General features: G+C 37.2%; 1 pseudogene; it reads left to right on the top strand.

Moving 5' to 3' along the window:
- LOC109058037 overlaps positions 1 to 17,765 on the top strand; it is a 54,233-nt pseudogene that overhangs the window by 1,204 nt on the left and 35,264 nt on the right.

Here is a 17,765-nt window from a genome sequence, read left to right as displayed (position 1 = left end):
GGTGAGATACAGTGGTGGATACTATATTATTCTCTTTGCTTTCACCGTACAACACAGGTGCCCATACAATGGTGTGCAAACAAAAATATTGTGCTCAATTGTTTTATTTTATTTTAATTAATTTAATTTAATTTATTTATAACTCATCCTTTACCATCTTCAGTCTGATACACCAAAAAACAGTTTTTTCCTTTAAGAAGCATCCAATTTAATGAACTCTTCAGCTCAACTCACGGCCTCACATACATGCTTTGTTGTCGCTGTTTCTTCTGTGTCAAGCTCGTCCTCTGTGCTGATAGCTGGTTAGCGTCGCCATGTCCCTTTTCTCTTGCTTAAACTCTGCCTTCAGTGATCTCATTTATTAAATGTCATGTTGGAACTGCGCCGGCGCAGAATTGAGTGCTGTCAGAAAAAAAAGGGGAGTCGCGCGGGCCTCAGGCGCCACATCCCATCAACATGTTCAAACTTCATGAAATATTTCGAGCAACAGTATATGCTCCCTGTAGGCGTAAATATCCTAAGCATGCATCCCTGTGTTTTCAGAATTCATCATCGTTTTTTTTATTGAGGAAATGTGCAAAGATTGGATGGAGTTATATTATTGGCCAGAATATTACAGTCATTGAAATGTAATATGCTATTGTTTTTGATATTGATTGAATTAACGACTTCCATTAGTGTTTTTACATTTTTTAGAATTATTTTAAATTTACAATAAAAAGCTTCCTCATCCGTGGTTTCAACGTTTCAAATGTTATGGGAGGCATTCTGCATGTGTATTCACTTAATGTGGTATCACTGAACGGTTTAAATTGCTTTAGAGATATGAAATAATGTTTTGCTTCTTTTAATTATGAACCATAGCCAAAACTACATACAGCTCATAGACAGCACATTATTATTATAAAACCCTGTCAAAAACAACAATTCAAGTAAAAAAAAAAAGTAGTCATGGAAGTACCAAAATAGCTCATATGTATCAAAGTGCAAAAAAACTTGCAGGATCGATCTCTTTACTTTCATTTGCTCTTCAGAAATATACATATTTTCACTTTTGTTCGTTCATAGAAGCAAAACATAGTTTTCAGACCGTTAAGACATTTGTTATTTCTTTTTTGTTGAATATTAACAAAATGTTGATGCAAATAAAGAAATGAAATATGTAGTCATTCATTGCTATGAGCCGTGAGCTGAGCTGAGTTATTTTTATAAATAAAAAATTACATTTATACCACAAACTAATATTTTATAGATATATATATATATATATATATATATATATATATTTTTTTTTTCCTTTACATTTTTATAAGGTAAACTAATTAACACCAGTTTATTGTATTAGCATTTTTTATGAGCAATTTTTCAAGTTAAAAATTACTTTTTGTAACACAACAGTTCTCCTGCTTGAAGTTACTTGTCCATCTGTACGGCCTGGGGGTCAGCTGGAAATGTTAATATGCTATTGTTTTGATATTGATTGAATTAACGACTTTCCATTATGTTTTATCCACTTTCCTTTACAAGAGTTTAAATTACGGAGATAAAAAGCTCTCAATCCGTGGATTTCAACAACGCTTTCAATGTTATGGGTGCATTCTGCATGTGTAATTCACTTAATGTTAGACCTACTTTGAACTATTAAAGTGCTGCTTTGTGGAATATAGCACATATGTACTGGCTTTTTTAATTTTAATGAAACCCATAGCCAAAACTCTACATTACAGGCCTATACGAGCAGCGGATTATTATAAACGCCCGCATTTCAAAGCAAATAACAACTAAGTAAAAAAAAAAAAAAAAAAAATAACAACTCTTATAAGTAATAAAATAGGACCTATATGTCAAATAAAGTGCAAAAAAAAAAAACTTGCAAGGAATCGCTTTTACTATTTTCTTTCAGGAATATAGATAATTTTTACTATTTTAAAAACGGTTCAGTAGCAACAAAACATAGTTTTCAGACTGTTAAGATACTGGTCTATTTTTGGTTGAATATTAATATAAAATGTTGAATGCAAAATAAAGTAGGCTCTAGTCTATGTAGTTCATTCACCGTGTTTTTTGTGTTTGTTTGTTTGTTTGTTTGTATTTGTTGGGTTTTAACAATAAAATTAACATTTATGGTTGTCTATTAAATCTAATGATATAATACTATATATCTATATATTTTTTTTTTTTTTTTTTTTTTTTTTTCTTTACCTTTTATAAGGTAACCAATTAACACACCAGTTTATTGTTATGTAGCATTTTTATATAATTTCCTGTTAAAATTACTTTTTGTAACACAATAGTTCTCCCTGCTTGAAGTTGGCTTGTCCATCCTGTAGACGAATGTCTAAGCATCACTGATTTCCTGAAGTGTTCCCTGTATCTGAGCAATAGTAGTCCCGATAGTGAGGCAAAACAACTTCGTGAACTTCTTCCCATCCGGGCGTGTTCATGAAGACGAACCTCCGCTGTATTTTCCGCGCGCTCACAATCCATTCATGTTGAGTAATTGTTTTAACATGGCACGGAAGAACAAACTGCATCCTTGTGTCCGGTAGAACGATGACAAAATAATGCGCCCCACCCCATTTTCCGAAGATCTGTGGTGTCATCCCCTTCGGTCTGCTGAGAAGAGCACCTGTAAGATACTTTCTTTTGAGTGGGTGGGACGCCCACCGGCGCATGTCACGAGAAAGGCGGAAGGTCCGTGCACTGGCTTGGAAAAGGATTGGAAAAGTAAAGCCGGTCTCCTGCGCTGATTGGGGGCGAGGAGGGGAGGGCGGGAGGATTGCGCTCGCGAGCCTTTGTGTTTCACTTCTAATATCTCACAATATCAATATTGAGCGCGCGAGCAGACGGACCCCACGCGATATGTATTCTACTGCGCGCGAGCTCGGTAAGGGCCTTGATCCGCTAAAGTCGGCTCTTCCAGTACGGACTGAGACGGAACGAGTGGGAAAACACTCTTGTAGTTTTTTGACTTGAAGTGTTTGGAAGCAAAGACTTTTTTTTACATTGAGGGACAGGTTTTGGAGTGATTTTTTTTTTTGGTTTGAGCGCGCTGTGTCTGTGGGAGAAGACTGCTGTTAGTTGCGGAGTGAAGTTGGCATGATGTTGACGTTGGTGCTAGGCGCAGTGTGGTTAATGTGTCTATGCATACGCACAGAACGAGACAGAGCCCATCGTACTGGAGTGGGAAATGCTTGGTCGTGTGCGACTCAAATCCCACCTCGGATCCCACTGGGACGGCTCTTGGGATATCGGTGCGCTCGGGAAGCGCCAAAGTGGCTTTTTTTCCGTGGTGAGGAACACGAACCACGAGCCGTCGGAGATGAGGCAATCGAACATGGTGATCTACTTCGATCAGGTAAATTGTCACTGTGGAAATGGGCACTTCTTTTGTTTGATTACTTTTTACGCGTTTTCCGGTTGGGAATTGCGGGAGAAATTTTATGTCACAGTTACAAATACAAACTAGAATCACAAAATCAAAGAAAGATCACACCAATCAAACCATCTAAATGATATGTGTAGTCTGGGGAGCTGTCACATTCCCTTCCACCTTCGTTTAAAGGTCATTACAGGCTAATGGCTTTCAATTATATCGAATAGCCGTGAACTTCTTTGTCTTGTCATAAAACTCTCCTACATCTCTTCTTATATATAATGAATCACGAAACGAGCTGTAAACGGTTTGCTGCTATATAACAGCAAGTTTCCATTGTAAAACTTCAAGTAAGAGCCAACACGTTTTTAAGAGACATTACGTACTGTAGCCTATTATTTGACTTCCATTCTGATGTCTACATCCTCCTTCAGGTACTTGTGAACGTTGGCAAAAGTTTCGATGAGGAAAGGAGCAATTTCTTCGCCCCGCGTAAAGGGATATACAGTTTTAATTTCCACGTAGTGAAAGTGTATAATCGTCAAACGATCCAGGTAAGTGCTCACAACCTTTTATGCTCACCAGTCTCTGTGAAGTGTTCTGTGGTGTGTGGGAAAATGTGAAATTTTCAGTTGTCTAGAGAGGAACGCTTTTCTTTATTCCCCAATTAGCACGAGATTAACAACCAGACTAAAATTTGGCGCGTAGACAAGACTGGCGCGTGTTCAGGACCATGGACAGAGAACACGCGTGACAGATTCGCTTCCTGTTTTTGTTGAAATCTGCACAGCACAAGTAATACTTATAAATATATAAATATGTAGATTATCTTTGGCTAATTAAAGCGCAGTCGCTGTCTTGTTTCACGGAGATTTCACAATTACACTTCCGTTATTTCCGCTCTGATCGGCGACTGAATTAGAGGCAAGTTTAAATCACACATATCCCTATTCGTTACTAAAATGCAATGAAACGTTGATTAATTGGAGACAATGAGTTGGAGTTGTGTATACGACCACACACAATCAAATAAAAAATGAGACGAGGTACATATATTGAAACCAAAGCTCTACTCCAACTATGATCATTTAATTAGGACAAATAATACAAGAGAAACACGTGAATAGTCTGTGCATTGGAAGACCTATTTATTTTTTTTTTCTTTTTTTTTTTTTTTAACAGTGCTCAGAGGAATTACAAGAATTATATTTGTACCTTATACATTTATGTTATACCTTTTATCAGATGCAATGATTTTGCGCGCAAATCAGGTCAGTAGTAAAGGAGGAGCTTATGGGCTAGGTTTATGCTGTGTATTGTGATAGGCCAGACTGTTTTTAAGACAGAATGGTATTTTTCAATTGATTGTTTTAAAATAAACAGTATTGTCCTAATGCTAAGTTAAATTAATATGTGTCCTCAGCCAAAACAGAAAAATGTTTTTTGAAAGTTTTTTAAAGCATATTAGCTTGCACAGATCTATATTGATGTTTATATGCTGGTTTTTTGTATAGTCCTTTGTCTTCAAATCTGGTTCAAGTGCCCACCTTTTTTTGTAAACAAAGTTGTTCTCACTCCTTCCATATTTTTTGTGCTGGAGTAACACAGCTGACTATGTGTGAAATATTTTGTTTTAGCTGACAAGAATAAATATTTCCTTTGTTGTTTCATCTACATTCACACTTATTACTTCAAAGAAAACATAAATTCCCACTCTTGTTTGATCTGAGAGTGGACAGGGGAGCATGGGCCTCTCTATTAGAATGCAGAACATATGATAAACCACACCACACACACACACACACACACACACAACACACTGACACACACAAACAGTGATCTGAAAGGCTTCCATGAATAATCCAGCAACACCACATAGTACCCTGTGATAGTGTGTCCCAGACAATCAGATTGTTTGGAAGTAGAGACTGCATGCATTGGGTGTACTATATGTCTTATCTATTTTACTGCAGTTTCACTGCAGTTTCTCTATCAACTTAAACCCTCTGGTCATATCCCGTAGTCAATTTTATACTTGGTGTCACAGAGTATGTATGTTACTTCAATATCCAGGTAGGACAAGTCAATCTGACAACATTGGTGGTCTGATGGGCAAAAGCTTTTTAAATTCTGGTCTGGTTTAGGTGTCACAATCAAGTAATCCCATTCTCTATTTAAAATTCTAGTCAGTTGTTTTTTCATTATAAGTTAATTGTGTCATAAAACTCACAAACATGATTTAGTTAACACCTATTTTGTTGGGTTTGGGGATACTGACACAGGACTGAGGAGTCTAATTGTCACAGGAAAGTTCTTCGTTCTCATACAAAGCTTAAAGCCACAATTTTCAGTAGACAAAGCCGCAGACAGCCATGCATTTGGAATAATTATTACTGCCCATATTTTGTAAAGCAAAATTCTCTTTGAAAACCCACAGATGTGACAGACGGTAATTAAAAAAATTACTCTCTGACCTAAAATAATGCCCCTGTGAATAGATATGACAAAGGAGGAGGAAAAATATTTTGTCGTATCGCTCGTGTCCAACCATTATGTTATGACTGAGACAGCAAAGGGACTGAGAGAGAGAGAGAAAGAGAAAGAGGGGGTTGTCCTCCATCACTTTCACTGCGTCACTTTGGACAAAGGAAGCTGATGTCTGTTTGGTTCGAAGGGAGAAAAGTTAAATGGCAGCATAAATTTTGTGTTGAGAATCCATTCACATTATCTCACATCTTGTTTTTGAGTTCTTCTTCTTTCTTCTTCCATTATCACACAATGGTTTCATGTTTGTATCAGGGGAGGGGGTTTTTTACAGATCAGGGGTACGTGAAGGAGGAGGGGAGTGCGGGCTTCCACGTTTTAGTCTTTCACACAAAGTCACAAGTGCTTAAATGAGGTTTCAAAATGTGCCTATATATGTCTTATTGGATTACATATTGTCACAGTTCCTGTGCTGGGACAAAGCTGGAGTTTGTTTGGCAGCCTTTTTTGTGTTGAGATCCATTCAAATTAGTGGTTTTTAATACAGTTCAGCCATGTGTTTACAAATGTAAAAATGATATAGAATTGTCACTTGGAGTTCTGAATGCATGATAGTCATGCTTTTGTGACGTCATGGATTGGTGTTAATCGGTGAGCCTTTTTGTGTGTTTTTTTTTATCTCTGTGTAAGAAGTGGCATTTTCTCATTGTTGTAACAGTGTTTTTGCATATGATAATGATTGCATCTGATTTTGTGTATCTGATGGTCATGCACATCATGCAGAGTTGTCTTTCTAATAATCACAGGCTTATTCATCCATGAATTCTTAGCGGTATCAACATGTCATTTTCCACCCTTCTTCTGGCTCTGTCTGAGAATGGCTGGCATAGAAAAACAGACACAAATAAAGCAAGTGTGCCATTTTTTCATTTCCTCTGGCAAAGCCCATAAATGCTTTGATCAACGTTTATGATTTTATGGGGAGCTGTCTACTATATTATCAAGGGACTTTGTCAGCGATCAAAAGAAAGGGAACAAACAGGTATAGATTATGCATGTTATTGTTGGTTAGAAGATTAAAACAGGCTTTGATTTCTACTAATACATTACAGTTTCCTGTCGTCTCATTGGGGGTTTTGTATGTGTGCTTTATTCAGCCCAGCAATACCTGCTTAGTAATTTATATGCTCAATTGTTCAAGAAAATTCACTTTTCAGTTTCTTTAAGCAAAATTAGACGAGACAAAAGAAAGTGCGTCCTTTTGCACCAATGGGATTCGACCAGCTAATCTATATGCCCTCCATGTTACAGGTGAGCCTGATGCACAATGGCTGGCCCAGTGATCTCTGCTTTCGACCCGGGGATCAGGACGTCACACGGGGAGCACGGGGGGGACCCGCGAACTCGGCGGGGCCAGTAACGGTGTTTCTGATTCAAATGGAGAAAGGTGACCCGCGCCTACCTCAAAGCTGGGAGCGAGGCAACCTGATGGGCGGCTGGAAGTACTCAACCTTTTTTTCCGGTTTTTCTGGTCTTTTCCTCTGTAGAGGGGCAACGCCACGGAGGGACTATTGCTATTTAGCTTGCCAGCTTGTGGAGATAGAAGGAATATGAGGGCAGATGAGGGATAGAAATGATAGCGAATATGTAAAGGAAACATATAGGAAGAGAAAATTTAGTGTGGCAGGCTCTCAGTCGCACTTGGCACTACTTTGCTCTGCTGCTGTGACTACAGCTCTGGACAGCCAAACTTTTTTTTTATTATCCTTATGATAATTTAAATAATATGGAAAGAAAGCACACCGAGGATCATAGCCCTTCCCACCTCCCTCTTACTCATCCCATCACAGTCCACCCCTCAGAAGTTTTCATCTGCTTTAAGGATTGCCCTTCATAGTCCAGACTCCCATGTTCACACAGGTCACATCGTTGTATATTCTCTCCATACGTACAAACTGTGAGCCTCAAATGTCATTGTCATTCCTCTCTCCAGTCCAGTCGCCCCTTCTTTTTCTGGCTTCCTCCAGCTCACCCTTTCTTGTCTCTGAGAGGGTGTGTCTTTGCTCTGTCACGACTGAAAGGATCTGGAATCCCCACGGAAAGACTGCATACTGGATATATACATATATATAAAATACATTAAAAAAAGTTTCTATATGATATATGATATACTCAATGCCTAAAATGAATCTGGTCGACTCTGTATTTCAGTGTTAATACTTAGTGATTGTGTGTGGATGGTTTCAGGCTGCTGGTCCAACTACAAATGCTTCTTGTTTTTGTTTCGGTCAAAAAAATGTGCTAAGATGAACTATATCAGAAATACTATAAAGTAAAATGTTTTATTATCATTGATTGTAAGATTATGTGAATAGTTTAACCTCTGACAAAATCCCCCTTTTTTAATCAATTTAACCATTGTTTTTTTTTTTTTTTCTTTGATTCAAATAAAAATTAATGGTACTTTTTATTTTTCTTTAATCCTGATTTCTGTGCTTTTGAAATTTTAAAGATTGTCGCCTCCAGGTTTTACAGTTGTTGCAGTGCCACAGGAGACACAAATGACACACTCTTCTACAACACAAATCATTTCACTAAAATGACTTCTGACAAAGCTCTGTGTGTGTGAGTGCCACAGACCCACAATGACACACTCTCAGTGTGTTTTCATTGTGCTCTCTCATGATGTAGATATGCTGGGCTGGTCTCTCTCCAACCCCCCCCTCCCTGTCTCTTGTCCTCTTTTCTACTCTCTCTACCGGGTGGATTGGGGCCTCTCTCTGCCTGCACTCAAGGCTCTAATGGGAGCTCCTGGGGGGAAATTAGTGCTTTGCATAATAAAGCAAACCCCACGGTGTTTACACAAAAATCATGTTGCGTGTATACATCTGCCTATTCTGTTTATTTATTTATTTATTTTTCATATCCATGTTATTCTTTTGGCTTCATTTGATGACAGTCTCTATCATCCCATATTTATTTTAGCTGTACCATGCACAAGAGCTGTAACCAATTAAAAAATACTCAGTAAATTAGAACAGAAGGTTTTGAATCGACGTCGAGTCATCATTGTATTTGGATAATAACAAACACAAAATGGAACCGGCGAGGATGAACCGTCACCCTACCCTTCCCAACATATCAACAGGAGCTCAGTGGTCTGGCAGCAACGACGCTTACCTCAGCACATTATATCGCTAAATCACTTTTCACAATGCGAAATAATGCTGCGTTTGAGGGCCCTCTCAAAGAAAACTTGCTGCTTCGGTGCTCACCATTCTGAGGATATGAAGAGGGTGAATAGACAGATGTTGAGCTGTGAAATGTTAACACGGCAACATAGGAGTCGTAGTGTCCCCTGCTGGTCTGTGCCCAGACAGTACAGGGCCCATTTAAAACCACTCATTGTGTCTGCACACCTTATCATTTTTCTGAGCCAGAACTATGGAATGAGAGCTGAGGGGCATGTGGGAAGTGAAGGGGAAATGAGAGCGAGAATTTTTTTGTAAAAATTAGGCTGAGTGGTATGTATGGCATGTTGATGTTTCAGTGCATGCATATTTTTAATTCGTGTTGTTACGGGTTCAAGATCAGTCTTTTTACCATTTGTTTGAATATTGCATTTAACAGAGGGCTACAGAGTTTCCCTTGTGTCCTGCAAAGCATGACATAAAAATTATAGTCAGAAATTGGAGTATAATCAAAAGATATATATAGTCTATATATATATCTAATATATATTATATGAGAAAGGTGTTTGATGTTTTGTATCATTTATTTGACAAACATCAGGCTTTTATGGTCCATATATATGATATAGCTAGTGCGAATACATGGAGCTCACACTTAAGGAAGAAAAAAGGTTAAATTATAAACTTTATTTCAGAGGCCCAAAACTAAGGTATGCAAATATATGCAATTTTTGTGCAGTTTGTTATTTATAAGGCGAAAATGTAATGTAAATCAAAGAGATTACTAACACTATAACAGACTACTTACATAAATTGCAAATAAATATCCGTTGTCACTCTGTATGTCTCAAAAATATCGTAGTACGATGGTATTTTAAATGCTTAATATCAGGACCAGGTTTCATTTTAGGGGGCCAAAACATATGTAGAGATGTAATTAATAAATCCTTCGTCAAAAGGCGGTTGTATAATAGGTATGTATGTATGATAACTAGCCTACTGTACATAATTTATTTTTTCTTAAAAAAAAAAAAAAAAATCTGCATGGATAGTCAAGTTGTATCAAATATGATTCAGTTAGTTTTATAGAGTTTAAGTCGCTCACTGTCCATGCATAAACTTGTGTGAGCGCGGCGTTATGAAGTGGGGGTAGCCTAAAGGTCGTGCGAGACACGCCAAATGTTCTCTACTGTGGCTCGTGCCAGGTGCCTCTCTGGGGCGCGAGGCTGGTGCGTTGACTGGAGGAAGGCGCGTCATCGATCTCTCTACTGCTCTGACTAGATTCTCGGAGACCTCGGCCCCATTACGCCGAAAAACAGCCATATGGTGTCTCTCCTCCCTGGAGGTGAGTTTCTGTTTAAGAGTGATAGAGGGGGCGAATGAGGGGGTTACACTACATGAAGGGAGAAAAACGAAGGTGGATTTTTTGTTAAAGTGCACGGGTGACTGGAAATAAAGGCGAATGTGTTTTACAGGTTTCATAGAAAGAGAATGATGTTTGCCAAATCAGGCAAGCCGCCGCGTGCGCGTGTCCATTAAGTCCACGAGACCGTAGGGCAGGTGTCTCCAACCCTGCTCCTGGAGAGCTACCGTCCTGCAGACTTCAGTTCCAACCCTGCTCCAACACACCTGTCTGTAATTCTCAAGTAGCCCTGAACACCTTGATTAGCTGTTCAGGTGTGTGTTTGATTGGGGTTGGAGCTGAAATCTGTAGGAGCCTACGGATGATGGTAGCTCTCCAGGAGCAGGGGTTGGTGACGTAGGGTGTCCCATTTGTCATTTTAGCGTTCAGAAAGGTGCTCGCGAGCGCCCCCCTTTGCGGCTGTTTTTGCGCCCTCAATCCGCACTGGGGCGAGCTCCGCAGCAGACTTCCACCCGACAGTCAAAGCGGCATTACGTCACGAAAGTTGCGGACCCCGGGGAAGACCGCAAGGGTATAGGGTGCCATTTGGGACAGGGCCAAAGACTGTGTGATATCAAACTGAATTATTGCTACGTTTCCATGTATACAAATAGTAAAGATTATAATTATTAAATAAGGAAGTGAGTTGGATTAAAATGTTTACAAATAATGCTTAAAGCTCTTTTTTAAATCCGTTTAAACGCTGTTTGCATTACTTAAATTATTCAATCAGAAATGTGATTGTTTTGACCACCATTTTGGTTTATTATTAGCCTACTTGTACTCAGACCAACCACACACTATTTTTATTTGCGCTTTATTTGAAGCTCATTTCCACCTCAGGATAAAAGTGACTTTATTTCTCACCATTTGTCTTTAGTTCTTTTTAAAAATGTTTTGTTAATTTTTCTTCTGTTTCACCATGTTTTGATTCAAAGTGGGAAAAATGTTTTTTAAAAGTGTAACCAAGTCCAGCAAGAAGAGAAGCTCACACACATATCGCAGAAAAAATTCTTACAAAATGCTTTAATTCAGATAATATCAAATGTTATTGTTGTGCAGTGATCCGCTTTGGAAGCTTTTGTCAAATGCTACAACACATAGTAATGCATATTAATCAGTATTTAAATCTCCCATTTTATTAGATGCTATTCGGTAAATACTGAATCAAGGAAAAAGATGTTTTTTGTCTTTGCACTGAGGAAGGTTTTTTTTTGACAATTTGGTATGCATCTCCTCCTCTTATTGGACATTGGTTATCATTTTTTTGAGATTCTGCACCAAATTAATTTCCATTTACAGACTTAAGTATTTGGCCCAGAGGTTTCTTGGCATTTCTGCCGGTCTTTTATTTAAAAAAAAAAAAGGTATACATTCCTATAGTCGAATAAAACCACAGTACTAATGTACTTAATCTAATTATGGAGCATGGTATTATGGTTTCAGGTTAATTGGCAGTATTGCCTTAATCGCTTGTAAACGTAAGCAGACAGCTTCAAATCTAATACACTGTAGGCTGTATAATAATTTGGTGAAATGTATTTTTTGTAGAAAAAAAATTATATAACTCACAAGATAAGTGAAGGCCTTGATAATTGAATAAATGAGTTGAGTGTACATCTGCATCTTTCTTCTCTGTCAGACACAAAATTACTCTTTACTGACTCTTGCAAAAGGACAATGTCTTTCTGTCCCAATGTTGTTTGCAAACCTCGCAAATTTAAAAAATAGCTCCAAAAAAACCATGCCCAGTTGACAAGCAATTAGAGGACGGCTCAGTGGTAGTTATTCTTTAAATGCTAAGGCAAAATGAAAGGTGAGATAGCGCAGCAATTAAAAGGGAAAGTGGTGAGACACTGCAGATTGAATTTTAATTGCAATATGAGGAACCATATTATGAATGTTTACTTTAACTGATGTTTACTTTAACTGTGATGCTCGTCACAGGAGTGGAGTAATTATAACAGCCTCTGAAATTAAATGAACCACTTGCTGAATTTGATTTAGGCTTTAGAAGCGAGTGACAGAGATGTTGACATCATTTTATCTGCTTTATCAGGGTTATGTGCTCACGTCACACCAACGCTTATAATTGCGGCAGCATCATCAACATCTGCTGCTGCAGGTGGCTCGGTTTTATGAGAGCTTGATGCTTGTGGCTGGGTATTTTGCTTCTAATTTGATGTTATTTATCCAGAGAAGTAGTGTTTGAGTATTTCAGACCAATAATGTGCTTGGTAAAAAAAAACAAAAAACAAAAATAGGCCTACATCCAGTAACAGAAAGAGTCTGTGGACTATAAATGTACCTTCCTTATGTGGTGGTAAATTATCATCAGATCATGAATTTGTAGCTCAATGAGTGATACTAAACACTATTTAAAAGAGACATTTTTTGCTTTTTGAAGTGTTCGCTATCTATAGTTAATCTCAACTCTACATCTTGACATTTGGTGAAGTTATGCCTTTTAGGATTTTCAGTTTCTCCCTGCTTTTATTTCACTTGTATGAAAGATTGAAAGTGTTTGGGTTGTAGTTTAGTCTATATCGCTTTCTGCCTTGACCCCATGGAATAGGTTTTGTGGTTTTTTAGTCTGTCAGTTCATTTTTAGGTTAGTATACTGCTGCTAAAATATAAATATTAATTCTATTTACTTTATCAGATAAGCACATTTGAAATTTGTAATGTTTCTCTTGTGGGAAAACAGATCAAGTAAAGTAATGGCTCATCCTGAACTATATTTGTCTGATCAAATATTTTCTAGAATGACAGTGTCCCATCCCCTATTATCACCCTGCCAACCACTAGCAATTAGGAAATCATGGTTCATAACTGTGACTACAAAAAAAAATGTTAAAAAGTAAAATACTGTTAAATGTACATTATTTGGATGAAAGAACTCATGGGAGGTCAAAATTAGATAAGTCTATAAATACTTGATTTTTTTTTCTGAAACATTGTTAATCTTCATCACTCCAAATTTGAAGGAATATTAGCTGTAGGTATATCACTGACATATCACTAACATATTTAACTAAATAAGGCATTTAATCAAAAAACTTTATTTTGTGGAAAACACATTTATCAAAATTAGAAAACAATAATCACTATAGCACAAAGAAGATAGAAGCTAAAATTTGGGAGGGTTACAAGCTGTCAGAAATTAGTAGAAGGTGTAGAGGTCCTTTGCTTTTGGAATTACTTCAGCACATCTGCAGCTGCTGGACATGTCTAGTTTCCTCACACACTGCGCTGGTGTGATCTGGGTCCACTCTTCTTTCCACTCTCTTTCATAGTTCGGTAACTTCAGTGGTTAGGCATAACTTGTCGCAACTTCAGTTCTTAGCCATAACTTTGCCGCCATGGATTTTCCAGAGATTTTCAAACTTAGATCAGCATTCTGGGCCTACTACAGAAAGCATCCACCAAACCATGCCATTCCTCATCCACTTTTAACTGACTTCTTTATGGGGTTCAGTCTTCCCCCTGTTTGATGACAAACAAAGTGTTTCCAATTAGACCCAAATAAATGAAACTTGCTTTCATCACGGAAATGAACTTTGGACCAGTTCTCCTCTCTCCACACAACATGTTCCTCAGCAAAGGTGAGTCTAGCCTTTTGATTAATTCTGCTAATGAGAGGCTTGGTCACTGCAGAGTACACTTTTCAGTCCATCCGACTTTTCTCTCTTAAACGTGCCAAGACCGATCCATACCCTGTTCAGCGCTGAACTGTGTGAGCAATTTCAGCTGCAGTGTTAACCGATTATTCCCCATTGAGAGTCTCCGCATTATCCTGTCCTTTTTGTGCATTTGTCTTACGTGGAGGACCAGCCTTTTTCGGAGACCTGAATTAGTGTCATTGTAAAGCTGCACTATTCAAGGATTTCACAGATTTGGAATGACCAACTTCTCTTGCAGTGGCTGAAAGGGTCATCCCCTTGGCCTTCATCTGGACTTAGGCTGTTGTTTCAATCACCTTAGAGCAGCCCGCCATCTTGCAATCTCTGTGTGAAAATTTGAGGAATGCTGCCATTTAAGGTAGGGTTTCATCATACAATTAATGAAATTAGCACCAGGTGCCAGATTAACACCAGTAACTCGGATGTATCTGTAAGTGTTCTCTAATTTTGATCAGAGTTATTTTTCAAACATCTCATTTAAGTTTTTTATACTGTTCTTCAGAATACAAATAATTTATGAAATATGATTAAAAACTGCCCTCTACTCCTGGTAACGATAACTATAAAATAGGACTAAAGCAGTGACCTTAGAATTTGTAGGTTGTTCTATAATTTTGATCTCCCACTGTATTTTATAGTGAAAAATCATAAACTGACATTCCCACAATTCCCTGCATGACACTTTCCATTTGATGGTATACATGTTTTGTAGAATTTTAATTTCATTTTACCATGTTTTGTATTATTGCATATTAAACATGCTCATTTTGTGTATTAGTCCTTACCACAGCTTATGCAAAAGCTATTTGTGAACTCTAATTCATCATTCTGTCTCTTTTACCTGTATCATGTCGATTATATTTCATTTATAATGGATACAAAGGAGATTTTTTTTGACTTTAGATGGATATTAACATTATATTGTTTTAAAGAAATATAATTCCCCCCCATAATTTAACTTCAGTCTTGTAAAACATAAAATGCATCTGCTGTTGTTTTTTTTACAGTTTAGTTCTGAAAATCCCAAATCATAAATTTCACAGGTATGTTTTTATTTTTTTATAATGTAAAGCTTAATGGTTCATAATTGTATTGTCCTCATTTGTAAGTCGCTTTGGATAAAATCTGCTAAATGACTAAATGTAAATGTAAATAACATTGGACATTTTTTTATTCAGTATGTTCCACTAACTTCCAGTGGGCAGGAAACTATGCTCATCAGTTGATTTCATGCATTTTTGCTTTTTAAAAAAAAGGTTACAAATTTGAACAAATGTCTGAAAATAACATTGTGGAATAAATGGATACCAAGGTAACTTCAATTTTATATAAACTAAAGAAATAAAGAATATTTGTTTGTCAATAAGCACTAGCTTGCTTCTGCACAGACTACTGAGATGATGACCATATGGCCTTTACAATATCCTTTGTTTGTATATTTAAGCATCAGGCAACGTAAGTTTTTGAATTTATTTATTTTGCTCTGTTTTTATTGGCATGAATGATCAAAGGCAAATGTGTCATAAAATATAAACACATTTTCTGGGTTGGATGCATTTGAAACGTTTACGTGAAGAATTATGCGGTTCGTGGCTTGAAGTGAAATTGGGGATTTATTGTTTCTCTAAATTTTTCCATGGGGAAATAAGATTGTGAACTGTATGGATATTGATGATGCTGAACACCAGACACTTTAAATATTTAAAATGTTAGGAACTGATGTTTCAGCAGATTGTGTCACCTTTTAAAGCCAAACAATATGTCACTTCAAGTGTTAACCGCTCTCCACTGTCAGTCAGATGATCAGTTGGGGACCTGTTGTAGAAAATGTGCTTGGGTGCTAGATTATGTCTTCAATTATTTAGAAAAATACATCTGTTTTTGTCTTGGTGCTGCATATGTTTGAACAGACATCAATTTGAAATGGTCATGTTATGTTATCTCAGGGGGATTCAGATTTTCTTTTTCTCTTTTTTTTTCCAATAGTCTTGTGGGTGAGCAGGCCCTATTACGTTAATGGGGAACAATTAAATGTTAGTGTCACAAATTATCTCTCCAAATGATATCATTGTGCAAATTAATCCACTTCCCATAAACAACACCGGCATGCTTACACTGAGAGAGAGGTTTTAATCATGCTCATAATTAGTTTATATGCGCTTCATTTAACTACAGCACGTTTATCTGAGTCCTGTTGTACTCACTTTAGCAGGTTAATGTGTTTTCTGTATACAAACAAAAATTGCAGTTATCTCTTTAATCAAATTAGGCACATTTTGGGTGCATACACCTAGTCTACCATCTACCACACTTAAGAAAATGAGGTGAGCTGTTATCAGACATCAGCATTTCATAAAATATATCACCATTTTCTCTGTGCTGTGCTTTGTTTTTTTTTCTAATGGTTTGTCTATGTCAAAATGAGTCGGTGAGAATAAGCAAGGGAGTGTGGATTCAGAGAGCATGATTTGGCTGAGTGGTGCCATAATTGGGAGGAATGACTTGGTTTTGACTAAACACAAAGCACTGGAATATTACATTTTATTTCCTGACGCATTTCAAGAGCTCTTTAGCAGCCCTTAAAACTGTCACCAGGCTCAAGTTTGCAATTACTATAAGGGCTCCAAATCTACAAGTCATCAAATATGTATGCAGGAACATGAAGGGAGGGAAATTTATGTGGAGAGAGTAGAATAATTGTATGACTGCCTAAGTATTTTAGATAAGTCCTAATTCACACCGCAGAAGGCAGCACAGAGGGGCGGATAAGAGTTGTTTTTCAAGAGGGAAAGTGGGGCTCGAACGTAATGTTTCTAGTTGTTTCAAGAGGGTTACAGTCTGACACAGTCATTTAAAGTGAATTTGATTCTCTATTGCTTTAATTGCAGATGAACTGCATTCAGGCAAATCATGCTATTCTGAAAGCTCAATCTTAGTAGCTTAGGGATGCAAAGTAATCAAACAATTAGTGATTCTTTTTTTTTCATTATTAGGATTATTATAGTTAACTAAAACTATATAAAAAAATGGTTTCATTTCTTAAAACAATGAAATATAAAAAAAAATCTTATTTTTTTTTGTCAACTAGCTGCCAATAAGGCATCTTTTGTCATTTTATTTTTATTTTATTTTTTGTTTTGTTTTAGTTGATGTACTAAAATAGTTAAAACTCTATAGACATATTAAAAAAAACTACAAAAACAACAAAAGTACAAAATATTTAACTAAAACTACAGTAGAATGAAAATGGAAAACGAAAAAAACTAACGTAAAATATTAACTGGAACAAACTGGAACACGCTATATATTATATTTTCTTATGTACAGAACTGAACACGGAAGTTAAATAAATGTTCGTCATCAGAAGAGACAGGGCGGGTTATAAACGCGTAATATGATTGACATATGAGCAGCGAATGAGCTTGAGTCAGAACAGCGATCGCAGAAAAGAAAACACAGGCTGTGTTGGAATTAGTCTCGCTTAGCCAGACCTTCAGACTGAAGACAGAAGGTGTGAGAATCTTAGCCTCTTTGAATGGCCAAGGACCGCCTTAGAGGCCATATGACTGACAGGTATAGCAACCAATCACATTTTGTTTTGTGCCACATCATGTTTGGGGGCATGGAAA

This window comes from Cyprinus carpio, chromosome A18, assembly GCF_018340385.1.
Source record: "Cyprinus carpio isolate SPL01 chromosome A18, ASM1834038v1, whole genome shotgun sequence".
Lineage (NCBI taxonomy): Eukaryota > Metazoa > Chordata > Actinopteri > Cypriniformes > Cyprinidae > Cyprinus > Cyprinus carpio.
Note: the sequence above shows the minus strand (reverse complement) of the source record. Positions and strands in the feature narration are given on the sequence as shown.